General features: G+C 47.6%; 1 non-coding gene across 1 annotated transcript; it reads left to right on the top strand.

Moving 5' to 3' along the window:
- The first annotated feature begins 384 nt into the window (after positions 1-384).
- On the top strand, positions 385-457 carry trnak-cuu (transfer RNA lysine (anticodon CUU)). The gene has a single exon. It is a non-coding gene; the product is annotated as a tRNA-Lys (tRNA).
- Positions 458-16,329: the final 15,872 nt, after the last annotated feature.

Below are 16,329 nucleotides of genomic sequence, written 5' to 3'. Positions count from 1 at the left end.
CTCCTTCTGCTGCCTGCGCTTGGTCTCTTCATGCTCCTTGCGTCGAGACTCAAAGAGCTCAACGCCCTACCGGATGGACTTTCTCCACCTCGCGCGGTCTGCGGCCAGGGTCTCCCAGGTGTCAGTGGTGATGTCGCACTTTACCAGGGAGAATTTGAGGGTGTCCTTGTAACGTTTCCTCTGTACTCCTTTGGCTTGTTTACCCTGAAGGAGCTAATCATAAACACGTCAGGATTCGGGGCCGGAGTTGGCTATTCGTCCCCTCCAGCCTGGTCCACCATTCAAGAAGACCCTGGCAGTTCTTCAACAGCAAGATTCAACATCTGGGGCGGAGCCAACAGGCGCCTGGCTGCAATGAGTGATAAAAACCTGCATTGGACAGACGGCTGGCTAGCTCAGTCGGTAGAGCATGAGACTCTTAATCTCAGGGTCGTGGGTTCGAACCCCACGTTGGGCGATTGTATTTCTTTTCAATTCATGTTGCTTTCATGGAAAACCTCTGACCGAAACGGCACAAAACAAAAATGTTCCTTTCATCGTCATTGAACTCGAAATTTCAGCGCGCCACGAATCTCCTGAATCAGATGCCTCTAGTTTTGCCGACTCAATCCATGTCCCTTTGCAATGTTGTGCTCCCACCCACACTATGAAATGTGCCGCTAACTTATCGAATCATGGAATGATTACAGCACGGAAAGCCATTCGGCCAATCGACCCCGTGCCGACTCTCAGCGAGTCCCACTCCCCCGCTCTTTCTCTGTAGCTCTGCAATTGTTTTTCCTTCAGACCCTTATCCAACTCCCTTCTGAAAGATAAGATTGAGTCTGCCTCCACCGCCCTTTCAAGCCGTGCATTCCAGATACTAACCACTCGCTGCTAAATGGCCATCTCCTGTTCCGATGTGTAAAGTCTGTGAAACACGAGATCATTTCCTGCCAAACTCACAGCCTTGCGAAATATAGCACCATCATTCTATTCTCGTAAAACCAGCTCCTGAAGTATCGACCAGCTCTGTACGTTAAAGCTCTGGTTTTATACCTAAGATTACTTTAACTGTAGTGTAGTGGTTATCACGTTGCCTGACACGTGAAAGGTCTCTCGTTCGAGCACGGGTGGAAACCTTATATTGGAGACTATTTTTGCTGTGAAATAAATTGAACAAAAGTCGCCCCAGGTTCCTTGTCGCAAAGGACTGAACATTTTAAACCAGTCTCCAACATACAGAGTGAGTAAAATAAGATAGGGGAGAAAACTTCATCAATGATTCAAAATCCTTAAATAATTAAAGTTCAGTTATTGAAGTTTCCACTGTCCCTCAGTCGCAATTCTACAAAACAAAGCTGTCGGTTAATGAGTGGGGAATAAAACAAATAATCTTCATCCATCCCCATCCCCCGACACACATTTTAATTAGTTGCATGTCATTATTTTAAAGATTTTGAATGAAAGAGTTACTTTCTGAATCTGGGCTCCCTCTGTGAGCACCGCACCACGAAACGAGCAGGAAACACATTAAAGAGTTTACCACAATTGCTGACATTTCTTAGCTTTTTTTAGCTCTTCCTCCTTTTCAGCTCCTGACAGCAGATATTGCTGTGATTAAACCTGATCACAATGCAATGTCTGTCTCACTGTTTCCCCGGTGTCAGGCAGCAATACGCCTGCTGCCCTCATTTATTTCATGTGACAGGACACAAAAGTTCAAAATCAACCTGCAGGTCGCCACACACAGCACTGAATGGGCAAGATGGCCGTTCTGTGTTCAGGTCATTGTCTGCTCTGGAGATGTGGGTTCATGTCACACTTCTGATATTATTTTTGAACCAAAAACTAATGTGCGATAAAATGGAACAAGAGCAGTCCGAGGTGCATTGTCACATGATGCAAGCGATCTCGGATCCGGACCAAAGCTCCCCACACACCGAGCACAGGCTCAGGAAAACCGCGGGGGAGAGGATATCCCGGTCACTGAGCCTTCCAGTCACACTGAACAAGTGCCCGGTCTGAAATTTTCAAGAGCTATAACTTGTAACTGAAACTTCCACCAGTCAGGATGGCCAAGCGGTCTCAGGTGCTGTGTTCAGTTCACAATCTCTTCTGGAAATTTGGGTTCACATCCCACTCCTGACGTTCAGTGTTTTTAATTGCAAACTCATTTGTTTGACACCACTCTGAAGTGCTTTGGGACATCCATCGAACTTAATAAAATGACCCTACTTCAAGTGCAAACAATGATATCAAAGTTACTTCTCAAACTGGGAACCGATCCTGGTTGGCTGTAGCGAAAGGAATGGTTTTGTGAAGCATTGAAATGTGCCCTCTAAATATCTCGCACTGCTCATTTAAAAACACGGTTATAATTTGTTTCAGTGCAAAAGAAGGCAGGCTCGAAGGGCCAAATGGCCGAATCCTGCTCCTGGTTCTTGTGTTCTTATACAGAGCACAGAATAAATGATTAAATTATCAACTCTCCCTCAGTTCGCATTTCTTTCATTGTGCAAAAGAAGATTATGGGTTCATTTATGATGTTTTCCTGGGAAAGCACCATAAAAGTTTAAGGAAAATAATTCACCCAACATGGGGCTCTAACCCACGACCCGGAGATTAAGAGTCTTATACTCTCCATACTGAGCTAGCCGGGCCTGCATAAATTGCATCTTCCTGTCGCTGATTGCTGCCAGGCGCCTGTTGGCATCGCCCCGTGGGTTTATCTCGAGCTTCAAACCACGAAACCGGTTCTCCTGAATTGCAAGGCTTGTACGGAGATCAATCATCAAAACCGTGTCATTAACCACAGCTGGGCCGTCAATTTTCTGATCGCAAAGTGCTTTCAGTCCTTGTCAATATCTCTTGTCTATTTGCCGGTGTTTCCCGATTCTGTCAGTCTCTCTGGCTCTTTAATCTGTGTGTGGTCACCTGCAGGTTGATTGTCGATGAATGCCTGTGTTTGTGTCTTCAACACCAATAGAAAATGTTTCTTATATATTTCTTACGTTCTCTCCAATGCCTTGATATCCTTCCTAAATTGTGGTGCTCAGAACTGTAAACAGTTCTCCAACTGAGGCCGAAACCGGGATTGAAAAGGTATGGTATAACTTCCTCGCTGGTGTCCTCGATTTCACTACATTTCAAGCCAAGGGCCTTGTATTCTTTTTAAACAACTTAGCAACTTATCTATCCAGCTTCAAAGATTTCTGTGTGTAAATCACTCAATCCTTCTGCTTCCCTTTTAACACAATACCATTTCGTTTATGTTTTCTCATATCACCTCCCTTTGTTTCCCAGACCTTGCACACAGGTACAGGATGCGGCCCATTCAGCCGCTTGAGCCTGTTACACAGGAACAGGAGGAGGCCCATTCAGCCCCTCGAGCCTGTTACACAGGAAGAGGAGTAGGCCCATTCAGCCTCTCGAGCCTGTTACACAGGAACAGGAGTAGGCCCACTCAGCCACACGAGCCTGTTGCACAGGAAGAGGAGTAGGCCCTTTCAGCCCCTTGAGCCTGTTACACAGGAACAGGAGTCGGCCCATTCAGCCCCTTGAGCCTGTTACACAGGAACAGGAGTAGGCCCATTCAGTCCCTCGAGCCTGTTGCACAGGAACAGGAGGAGGCCCATTCAGCCCCTCGAGCCTGATACACAGGAACAGGAGGAGGCCCATTATGCCCCTCGAGCCTGTTGCACAGGAACAGGAGGAGGCCATTCAGCCCCTCAAGCCTGTTACACAGGAACAGGAGGAGGCCCATTCAGCCCCTTGAGACGGTTCCGCCATTCAATGAGATCATGGCTGGTCTGTGAGCAAACTCCATATACCCGCCTTTGTCCCATATTCCTTAATACCTTTGGTCAAAATGCGATGTAAAATGAACAACTGACCCAGCACCAACTGCCCTTTGCAGCAGGGAGTTCCAAACCTCTCCCACCCTGTGTGTGTTGGAATGTTTCCGAATTTCACTCTTGAAACATCTGGCTCTAATATTTAGACTATGGCCACTAGTCTGGGACTCCCCAACCAGCGGGAATCATTTCTCTCTATCTACTCTATCTGTTCCCTTATTATCTTGAAAATTTTGATCAAATCACTGCTCGACCCTCTAATTTCCAGTGGGTGTAATCTCATATCTTAATTTAAACCTTGGAATCCAAGTATCATTCTGGGAAACCGACACAGTGCTCCCTCCAAAGCCAATATAGCCTTCCTAAGGCAAGGTCAGTGAAAACTGAATCAAGGGACGGGTCTTACTAGATTTAATCTGATGGTTTCCAGCAGGCATTTGGTAAGGACACATCATCATCATCATCATCATACGCGGGTCCTCGACCGAGGAAGGCTTAATTACACATGGGTTCACAGGTGTTTCAATGAAGGACCCGATGTTTCAGTCCTGAACTGCAATCAAAGGGTGGAAGATGCCTGTGGGTGGATTGTTTTAACGTGGTGTGACCATTGCACACCAGCCACCACACGGGATTGACAGAGCGAGGCCTTGGTCCAGTGGCAAGGGTTAAACAGGACGGCTGGAGACCTGCTCTGCTGCACGTCATCAATACCCAGGTCGCCGTTTGGTGCGTGGGCAGGAACATCGGAGGGACCCAGGTACAGCGGAGGAGCGGGAAGGTCAGTGTGGAGGAACAGTGAGAGATCGTGGTGGAGGAGCGGTGAGAGATCGTGGTGGAGGAACGGTGAGAGGTCCTGGTCGAGGAACGGCGAGAGATCGTGGTGGAGGAGCGGTGAGAGATCGTGTTGGAGGAGTGACGAGAGATCGTGGTGGAGGAGCGGTAATAGGTCGTGGGGGTGGAACGATGAGAGATCGTGATGGTGGAACGGTGAGAGGTCGTGGTGGAGGAATGAAGAGAGATCGTGGTGGAGGAACGGTGAGAGATCGTGGTGGAGGAACGGTGAGAGGTCGTGGTGGAGGAACGGTGCGAGATCATGGCGGAGGAATGGTGAGAGATCGTGGTGGAGGAGCGGTGATAGGTCGTGATGGAGGAACTGTGAGAGATCGTGGTGGAGGAACTGTGAGAGATCGTGGCGGAGGAACGGTGAGAAATCGTGGAGCAGGAACGGTAAGAGTTCGTGCTGGAGGAACGGTGAAAGATCGTGGTGGAGGAACGGTGAGAGATCGTGGTGGAGGAACGGTGAGAGATCGTGCCGGAGGTGCGGCGAAGATTAAACACAAGGGATGATGGCAGAAATCAACGTTGAGGCAACGTATGTGTTGTGAATCTGTAAAGCATGGACTGCCATGTTCGGCCACTAGGGAGCTCATCCCCTGAAGTCCCAAGGGATCCCAGCACCATTTGGGAGAACTGTATATAAGCCGGCCCCTAAGGCTAGTTCCTCACTCTGGAGTGTCTTATGAAAGACTGAGGTCACTGTTACTTTAACCTCCCATGTGCAGCATCATCTGTGTGAGGAACACAATAACTGGTGACGAGTATATGAATCCAGCACAAATTTGCAGCAGACTGTGGGCATCCTGGAGGAGTTCTCGGAAGGTGAGGACTGGGAAGCCTATGTCGAATGGCTAAACCAGTATTTTGTAGCCAACGAGCTGGATGGAGAAGGAAGTGCTGCAAAAAGGAGAGTTGTCCTCCTCACAGTCTGTGTTGCTCAGACATACAGTGTCATGAAGAATCTTCTGGCACCGGTGAAACCCACAGACAAATCGTATGAGGAGCTGTGTACACTGGTTCGGGAGCATCTTAACCCGAGGGAGAGCGTGCTATGGCAAGGTATCGGTTCTACACGTGCCAGCGATCTGAAGGTCAGGAAGTGGCGAGTTACATCGCGGAGCTAAGGCGACTTGCAGGATAATGTGAGTTTTATGGCTATCTGGAGCAAATGCTCAGAGACTGTTTTGTACTGGGCATTGGCCACGAGACCATCCTACGAAAAACTTTAGCTGTACAGACACCGACCCTCAGTAAGACCATTGCGATAACACAGGTATTTATGTCCACCAATGATAACACCAAACAAATCTCTCAGCACACAAGTTCTAGCAATGTTCATAAATTAACTGGAACTGCGTTTGTGAGCAGAAATGTACAGGGCAGAACCCACGAGTCTGCAACTGACAGCAGGTCTCAGGTGACCCAGATGACTCAGTGTCCCCAACAAAGGATGAGTGCAAGGCAATTCACAACTTGTTGGCGTTGTGCAGGCTTCCATTCAGCCTATTCATGCCGCTTCAAAGGGTATGTTTGCAAGAGCTGTGGAACAATGGGGCATCTCCAACGAGCTTGCGAATGAGCTGCAAGCTCTGCAAAAGCTGCTAACCACCATGTGGCAGAGGAAGATCGGTCCATGGTGGATCAAGCAATTTCGAGCCTCAGAGAGAGAGGCAGATGCTGAAGTACACGGGGTGCACACATTTTCGACGAAATGTCCACCTATAATGCTAAATGTAAAATTGAATGGCTTACCCCTAACCATGGAACTGGACTCTGGCGCTCGCCAATCCATCCTGAGTAAAAATATGTTTGAGAGACTGTGGTGCAACAAGGCATTCAGAGCAGCCCGAAGCCCCACCAACATGAAACAGAGAATGTACACCAAAGAGCTTATCACTGTCCTGGGCAGCGCCATGGTCAAGGACACCTACGAGGGCACGGTGCACGAACTGCCACTCTGGATTGTCCCGGGCGCTGGCCCCACACTGCTTGGAAGGAGCTGGCGGGGAAAATCCGCTGGAACTGGGATACCATCCGAACGCTATCACATGTCGATGAGGCCTTATGTACCCAGGTTCCGAACAAATTTCCTTCCCTTTCTGAGCCAGGCATTGGAAACTTTTCCAGGGCGAAGGTGCGGATCCACTTGGTCCCAGAGGCACGATCCATTCACCACAACGCGCGAGCGGTACCTCACATGATGAGGAGAGAGAGGAAATCGAGCTGGACAGACTGCAACACGAGGGCATCATCTCCCCAGTGGATTCAGCGAGTGGGCCAGCCCGATTGTTCCAGTACTCAATAGTGATGGCACTGTCAGGGTTTGCGGCGATTATAAAGTAACTATTAATCGTTTCTCGCTAGAGGACCAATGCACGCTACCTAAGACAGACGACCTATTTGGCGCGCTGGCAGGAGGCAAGGCGTTCACCAAGCTTGTCCTGACTTCGGCCTACATGACGCAGGAGCTGGAGGAGTCTTTGAAGGGCCTCACCTGCATCAACACGCAAAAGGGACTGTTCAGCGACAACAGATGCCCATTTGGAATTCGGTCGGCTGCAGCGATCTTCCAGAGAAACATGGAGAGCCTACTCAAGTCGGTACCACACACGGTGGTCTTTCAGGACGACATATTGGTTATGGGTCTGGACACCGCCGAACACTTACAAAACCTGGAGGAGGTCCTCCAGCGACTGGATCGCGTAGGGCTGCGGCTGAAGAGGTCGAAATGCGTCTTCATGGCAACAGAAGTGTAGATTTTGGGGAGAAAGTTCACGGCGGACGGCATTCGGCCCACAGACGCCAATAAAGAGGCTATCATGAACGCGCCCAGGCAACAGAACGTCACGGAGCTGCGGTCGTTCCTTGGACTCCTCAACTATTTTGGTAACTTCCTATCGGGGTTAAGCACCTTTTAGAGCCTCTACATGTGTTATTGCACAAAGGTGAGAACTGAGGATGGGGAAAAAAAACAAGTGTTTGCTTTTGACAAAGCCAGCATCCTTTTATGCTCCATTAAGCTGCTGGTATTGTATAACCCGTGTAAAAGACTTGTGCTAACATGTGACGTGTCGTCGTACGGACTCGGGTGTGTATTACAACAAGCTAACATTGCGGGGAAGTTGCAATCTTTCGCCAATGCTTCCAGGAGCTTGTCTAAGGCCGAGAGGGCCTACAGCATGATTGAGAAAGAGGCATTAGCGTGTGTGTTCGGGGTAAAGAAAATGCATCAGTTTCTGTTTGGCCTCAAATTTGAGCTGGAAACCGATCACATGCCCCTCACATCCCTTTTCGCTGAAAACAAGGGGATAAATACTAATGCCTCAGCCCGCATACAAAGGTGGGCACTCACGTTCTCAGCGTATAACTAGACAATCCACCACAGGCCAGGCACTGAGAATGGTGCGGTTGCTCTGTCGGCTACCATTGCCCACCACAGGGGTAGACATGGCACAGCCTGCAAACTTGTTGATGGGGGCGCAGCCGGCTGACTTGTTGATAGTCATGGAAGCGTTTGAAAATGATAAATCACCTTTTACGGCCCGCCAGATTGGGACTTGGACCAGCCAAGATCCTATGCTGTCTCCAGTAAAAAACTGTGTATTGCATGGGAGCTGGGCCAGCATTCCCGTTGAAATACAAGAGCCAATCAAGCCGTTCCAGCGACGAAATGACGAGCTGTCCAGTCAGCAGAGTGTCTGTTGTGGGGTAACCGCGTAGTGCTGCCAAAAAAGGGCAGGGAGACGTTCATCTCGGCTCTCCACAGCACACACCCGGGTATAGTAATGATGAAAGCGATAGCGAGATACCACATTTGCTGGCCCGGTATCGACTCTGACTTAGAATCCTGTGTACGGCAATGCAGTGTATGTGCTCAGTTGAGCAACGCGTCCACAGAGGCACCACCAAGTTTGTGCTCCTGGCCTCCAGACCAGGGTCGAGGATCAATGTCAACTATGCAGGCCCATTTCTTGGTAAAATGTTCGTGGTGGTGGTGGATGATTTTTCAAAATGGATTGAATGTGAAATAATGTCGGGAAGCACCGCCACCGCCACCATTGAAAGCCTGAGGGCCATGTTTGCCACCCACGGCATGCGTGGCATACTGGTCAGTGCCAACGGGCCATGTTTCACCAGTGCCAAATTTATATAATTCATGACCAGCAATGGGATCAAACATATCACCTCGACCCCGTTTAAACCAGCCTCCAATGGGCAGGCAGAGCGGGCAGCACAAACAATCAAACAGAGTCTCAAACTAGTCACAGAAAGCTCACTCCTAACCCGCCTGTCCCGAGTACTGCTCAGCTATAGCACGAGACCCCACTCGCTCACAGGGGTGCCCCCGGCTGAGCTACTCATGAAAAAGACACTTAAAAGCAGACTCTCGCTGGTCCACCCCAACTTGCATGATCAGATAGAGTGCAGGCGTCAGCAACAAAATGTAAATGATGGTCGCGCCACTGTGTCACGGGAAATTGATCTGAATGACCCTGTGTATGTGCTAAACTATGGACATGATCCCAAGTGGATCGCGGGCACGGTGATCGCTAAAGAAGGGAGCAGGGTGTTTGTCGTCAAACTAGACAATGGATAAATTTGCAGAAAGCACCTGGACCAAACGAGGCTGTGGTTCACAGGCTGCCCTGAACAACCCACAGCATACACCACCTTTTTCGAACCCGCAACACACACCCAAAGGATCAACGACACCACCATGGACCAGGAAATCGAACCCATCACACCCAACAGCCCAGCAAGGCCAGACACACCAAGCAGCCCTGCAGGGCCAACAACACACCAGCCCAGCGAGGGCAGAGCCAACACACCAGAACAGACATTTTTACCGAGGTGGTCCACCACGGAAAGAAAAGCTCCCGACCGCCTCAACACGTAAAAACTTTTTACGTTGACTTTGGCGGGGGAGTGATGTTGTGTCTCTGTAAAGCATGCACTCCCATGTTCCACCACCAGGGAGCGCATCATCTGAAGTTCCAAGGGATCCCAAGAGACTGTTGGATGCTCTAGTTACAAGTTATTACTCTGGAAAGTTTCAGACCGGGCACTTGTTCAGTGTTGCTGGAAGGCTCAGTGACCGGGATATCCTCTACCCGGGGTTTTCCTGAGCCTGTGCTCGGTCTACGGGGAGCTTTGGTCCGGGTCCGAGATAGCTTGCATCATGTGACAATGTACCCCGGACTGCTCTTGTTCCATTTTATCGTCCACAAGTTTTCATTTCAAAAATGTTTCCGCCAACAGGCGCTCAATCCCGCTCTCTGCAAAACGTTCCTTTCACAAACATTTCTCTGACCGGAACTGCACCAAACAACAATGTTCCTTTCAAAGTCATTAAACTCCCCAATTTACACGTCCGCAATTTTAAGGACAAGGACTGAAAGCGCATTGCGATCAGAAAATTGGCGGACCCCCTGTGGTTAATGACAGAGCTTTTGATGGTTGGTCTCCGTACACACCTTGGAATTCAGGAGAACATGTTTCGTGGTTTGAAGTTCGAGATAACTCCACGGGGCGGAGCCAACAGGCGCCTGGCAGCAATCAGCGACAGGAAGATGCAACTTAAGCAGGCCCGGCTATCAACGGCATTATCATCGCCGAATCCCCCGCCATCAACAGCCTGGGATCACCATTGACCACTAACTGAAGGGGATTGACTGTAGTGATGTTGAGAAGCCCGGCTAGCACAGTCGGTAGAACATGAGGTTCTTACTCTCAGGGTCATGGGTTCGAGCCCCACGTCGGTTGAATTATTTTCCTTAAAAGTTGATGTTGCTTTCACGAGAATTAATCTTCTTTTGCACAATGAAAGAAATGCTAACAGTTTTGGTCTCCTTATTTAAGGAGGGATATACTTACATTGTAGGCAGTTCAGACAAGGTTCACGAGGATGCAGGAAGAATGTTCCCGATGACAAGTTGGCAAAAATAATTCAAGTCTGTGAGATACTCAATCATTATTTCAATCATTAATCCACCCACAACATTTGAGATACAACAAGGATCCGTAGCTTTGCCAACCCAGCTAGCTCAATTGGTCAAACATAAAACTCTTAATCTCAGAATTGGGGGTTTGAGCCCCACGTTGGATAAATAGCTTTTGTTGCAAGCCAGTAATGAGATCGACTCTTTCACGAATCCACCCCAACTTACCGTAACACAGTCCCGCCTAAAGAATGAGGAATTGTGGGTGACTGCATGTTGATCAGCAGAGAGCTTCCTCCTCTCCGATTCCACTAAATCTCAGCCTCCCATGATCACCTCTCCAAAGTACAGGCTGCTGTCCAGATCGATTATACAGAGGCTTGGAATACAAGAGCAGGGAGGTTATTCTTCAACTGTTAGGCCACAGCTAGAGTACTGCATGCAGTTCTGGTCACCACATTACAGCACGGACGTGATTGCACTGGAGAGGATACAGAGGAAGTTTATGAGGATGTTGCCGGAATGGAGAATTTTAGCTCTGAGCAGAGATTGGATCGGCTGGGTTTGTTTTCCTTGGAACAGAGGATGCTGAGGGGAGACCTGATTGAGGTGTATAACATTATGAAGGGCCTGGATAGAGTGGACAGGAAGGACCTGTTTCCCTTAGAAAAGGGGTCAACAACCAGGGGGCACAGATTTAAAGTAATTGGTCGACGGTTTAGAGGGGATTCGAGGGGAAATCACTGGAAGTCACTGCCTGAAATGGTGATAGAGGCAGAAACACTCAGCACATTTAAAAAGTACTTGGATGTGCACCTGAAGTGCCGTCGCCTACAGGGCTACGCACCGAGAGCTGGAAAGTGGGACTGGGCTGGGGAGCTGTTTGTCGGCTGGCACGGACACGATGGGCCGAATGGCCTCCTTCCGTGCTGTAAATTTCTCTGATTGCATGATGAGCACTTAACATTTTAAACCAGTCTCCTAAAACACAGAGTGAGTAAAGTCAGATGGGGGATAAAAATTCCACAAGGGACACACAGGGTAAGATAAAGGAAAAAGGGAAGCTTAGGACAGATAGCGAGAACTCGACACTGCAGAAACTCGAGAGGAGTATAAAAAGAGCAGGGGTGCAGGATCAGAACAACCACGATATTATTGGATGGTGTAGCAGGCTCGAGGGGCCGAATGGCCGACTCCTGCTACTTGCGTACTTATGTTAATTGTTGAATCATTGCCCATTGCACGCACTTTACTTGAGGTGTCTAATTCAGAATGTTCATTGTAACATGTAATGAACATGTAACAGTGTAATATCTCCAAGTTTGCAGATGACACTAAAATGTGTGGCGGTGTGAGCTGTGAGGGGGACGCTCGAAGGCTTCAGGGTGACTTGGACAGGTTAGGCGAGTGGGCAAATGCATGGCAGATGCAGTATAATGTGGATAAATGTGAGGTTATCCACTTTGGGGGCAAAAACACGAGGGCAGAATATTATCTGAAAGGCAGCAGATTTGGAAAAGGGTCGGTGCAACGAGACCTGGGTGTCATGGTTCAACAGTCATTGAAAGTTGGCATGCAGGTACAGCAGGCGATGAAGAAGGCAAATGGTATGTTGTCCTTCATAGCGAGGGGATTTGAGTATAGGAGCAGGGAGGTTTTACTGCAGTTGTACCGGGCCTTGGTGAGGCACCACCTGGAATATTGTGTTCAGTTTGGTCTCCGAATCTGAGGAAGGACCTTCTTGCTGTTGAGGGAGTGCAACGAAGGTTCATCAGACTGATTCCCGGGATGGCAGGACTGACATATGAGGAGAGACTGGATCAACTGGGCCTGTATTCACTGGAGTTTAGAAGGATGGAGGGGATCTCATAGAAACATTTAAAATTTGGACGGGACGGGACAGGTTAGATGCAGAAAGAATGTTCCCGATGTTGGGGATGTCCAGAACCAGGGGACACAGTCTAAGGATAAGGGGCAAGCCGGACTGACATATGAGGAGAGACTGGATCAACTGGGCCTTTATACATTGGAATTTAGAAGGATGAGCGGGGATCTCATAGAAACATTTAAAATTCTGAATGGACTAGTTAGTGCCAACTTTAGCTCAACCGTTACTTCGTAAAACCAACTTTGTGAAAAGTTTGAATTTTTCTTAATGTAATCGCTGCCTGGTGTTTTTGGTGTCATTTTCAATCTCCTTCTTTCACACTGAAACAAATGGTAACCCTATTTGTAAATTAGGAATGCGAGCTTTTTAGAGAGCATATTTAAATGCTTCACAAAAACATTCTGATCACGACAGCTACCGGGGTTCGATTCACAGTTGGAGAAGTAATTTTGCTACCACTGTTTTTAATTAAAGTGAAGCAATTTAATTAAATTACACAGATGACCCAAAGCACTTCAGAGTGGTGACAAAACAAATGAGTTGGTAATTCGAAATAAGGAATGTCAGAAATTGGATTTGAGTTTCTGGGATGGAGTATAAATAACCATCTGTGCAGTTGAACTGGGAAGGGTGAATAATGAATAAGTTGATTCCGGGTTCGAAATGCGGCTTGTATCTGCTGATATTAACCGAGAGCATTGTTTAGCAGATTGTAAGAAATGCTAACATGAACACTGAGGGACAGTCGAAACTTCAACAACTTAATTTTAATAATTTGTGAAACTTGAATCATTGAGAAGTTTTATTCCCTTTCTGATTTTACACACTCTGTATTTTAGGAGACTGGTTTTAAATGTTCCTTGCTCATCATGGAATCAGAGAAGTTTGCAGCACGGAAGGAGGCCATTGTCACATGAACAATGAACATTTAAAACCAGTTTTTGTTTCAGAAATAATGTTTCCGCCCAGGCTTGAACCGGGGAACTTTCGCGTGTGAGGCGAATGTGATAACTGCTACACTAGAAGAAACTAGTGCCTAGTTCTATGCCCAGAGAGAAGTGTTCAGCAATAAGCTGAAATACTCAATCCCTCTCTCTACAAAAAGTTCCTTTCACAACATTTCTCTGACCGGAAATGCACCAACCAAAAATATTCCTTTCAAGTGTGCAAATTATTTTCGTTTAACTTTTATTTTGCTTTCATGGGATAACATCGTTAATGAATCGATAATCTGCTTTTGCACAATGAAAGAAATGCTAACTGACGGAAAGTCAGTCGGTCAATAATTGGTTCTGTGCTCTGCATGTTGGTAATGTAGCGAAGGTGATCCAAAGATCGGTGGGAAAGCAAGTTGTGAGGAGGACACAAACAATCGACAAAGCGATATCGATAGGCTCAGTGACTGGCCAGTAATTTGTCAGATGGAGTATAATGTGGGAAATATGAGGTTATCCACTGTGGTAGGGATAATAGTCAGGCCACCTTGACTATTCAGTGCTGTGTGTGGCCACCTGCACGTTGATTTTGAACTTTTGTCTCCTGTCACATGAAATAAATGAGGACAGCAGGCGTATCTCTGCCTGACACCGGGGAAATAGTGAGAGAGACCTTGGAGCAAGGGTCTGGTTATTGCCAAACAGCAAAAAAAATATTAAATCTGGAAAAAAAATGTCTTGCAGAACAGTGACCCCGACCTGATTTGAACACACAACTTTCGGATCTGAAGTAAGACACACTACCGTTCCGCCACGAGGCCTACACATTAAGCTGGAGATGTTCGTCGAAATGAAGGTTCCGCAATGCAAGTGGCTTGGAAATCAGGAGAACCAGTTTCGAGGTTTGAAGTTCGAGATAAAGCCATGGTGCGGAGCCAACAGGCCCCTGGCAGCCATCAGCGACAGGAAGACGCAACTTAAGCAGTCCGGGTTAGTTCAGTTCGTCGTGCATGAGACTCTTAATCTCCGGGTTGTGAGTTCAAGCCCCACTTTGGCCGATTTATTTTCCTTAAATTTTTATGTTGCTTTCACTGGAAAACATCATTAATTAACCCATAAATGATTTTGCACAATGAAAGAAATGCGACTGAGGGAGAGTTAATTATTTAATCATTTGTTCTGTGCTCTGTATAAGAACACAAGAACCAGGAGCAGGAGTCGGACATTTGGCCCTTCGAGCCTGCCTTCTTTTGCACTGAAACAAATTATAACCGTGTTTTTAAATGAGCAGTGCGAGACATTTCGAGGGCACCTTTCAATGCTTCACAAAACCATTCCTTTCGGAACAGCCACCCGGAATCGATTCCCGGTTTGGGAAGTAACTTTGATATCACTGTTTGCAATTGAAGTGGGGTCATTTTATTAAGTTCGATGGATGTCCCAAAGCACTTGAGAGTGGTGTACAAACAAATGAGTTTGTAATTAAAAACACTGAATGTCAGGAGTGGGATTTGAACACACGCCTCCAGAGCAGACTGCGACTTGAACGCAGCGCCTTCGACCGCTCGGCCAACCTGACTGTTGGATGTTCCAGTTGCAAGTTATTACACTGGAAAGTTTCAGACCGGGCACTTGTTCAGTGTTGCTGGCAGGCCCAGTGAACGGGATATCCTCTCCCCCGGGGTTTTCCTGACCCTGTGCTCGGTGTACGGGGACTATTGGCACGGGTCCGAGGTAGCTTACATGTGTAGGCTGCTTGCTGGCATCAGGTGATCTCTTACCAGTGTGCTCAATTCTTCAAACGACTTGCTTGCTGGTTTCTCGGGTGCCAGCAGATCCTTCATTGAAGCGCATGTTTTCGAGCCACAGCTTGTCAAGAGATGGGCTCTTCTCTTGTCTGCCTTATTGATGCGAACCAGTCTTTGGTTACAAAGCTTTGCTGGAGCCTTTCTATAAAGTCCTCCCAATTATCTCCAGCATTGTATTTTACATCTGAGCCGTTGGTCGCATTCTGTGGATTCTGTAATCCCGTAACTCGTCGCCACTGTAAAGTCCTGACCCTGTAGTACAGACTCACACGAGGCACATACTGAATTCCAGGTCACTCAGGACCTGCACCTTTATTAGACAGCTCTCGAATGCCACACTTGCCTAAGACCTGTTCTTATATACCTGTCTGGGAACGGTATACAGTGTAGGTAAGCTTGTGGTTACAGGTCATCTCTGGTTACAGTCATGTAAGGCATGGTAAGGTACAGTTATGTACAGTAGTGTGAGATACATGACAGTACTGGTATTCATGGTGATTACAGCAATTATTAATCGTTTCACAGACCTCAATTATTTTTATGCGATGAATTGATCGTGGATTGAAACCAGGTTAGTGCGCCAGATCTTAACCCCTCGACCACCAGGGAACTGTTACGATACATGTCGATATATTTATATATATTTATATATGAAACTGATTATCAACGGCTACCTACCTAGACCTCATGGTGCAACGGTAGTGTGTCTAACTTTGAGTGAGAGAAATTGTTCCACAGTAACAACCATTTCATCATTTGTTCCCTTTTAAACACTAGAAACTGAGACAGGGGAATAAATAGAGAAACCAAAGCACAGGGATATTGACAAGAGGAAGAGAGAAGGGGAAATATACTGACCCCACCCAGAACTAATGCAGAAACCCCTCTGCTGCGCTCGAGGTGACCACTTGCAGCCTGGATACACTGATGTCCCAACAGCTCATTGACTGTCGGAGTGGGACCGTGCGGTGCTTCAGAAGACAGGTCGACAAAACAAAGTCACTGATTCCGTTTCATGTGCTCCTCCGATCAAGAACAGCAACACACGAAAAATGCTTCAATAATGGTTACACCTTTTCTACA

Source organism: Pristiophorus japonicus, chromosome 25 (genome assembly GCF_044704955.1).
Source record: "Pristiophorus japonicus isolate sPriJap1 chromosome 25, sPriJap1.hap1, whole genome shotgun sequence".
NCBI lineage: Eukaryota > Metazoa > Chordata > Chondrichthyes > Pristiophoridae > Pristiophorus > Pristiophorus japonicus.
Note: the sequence above shows the minus strand (reverse complement) of the source record. Positions and strands in the feature narration are given on the sequence as shown.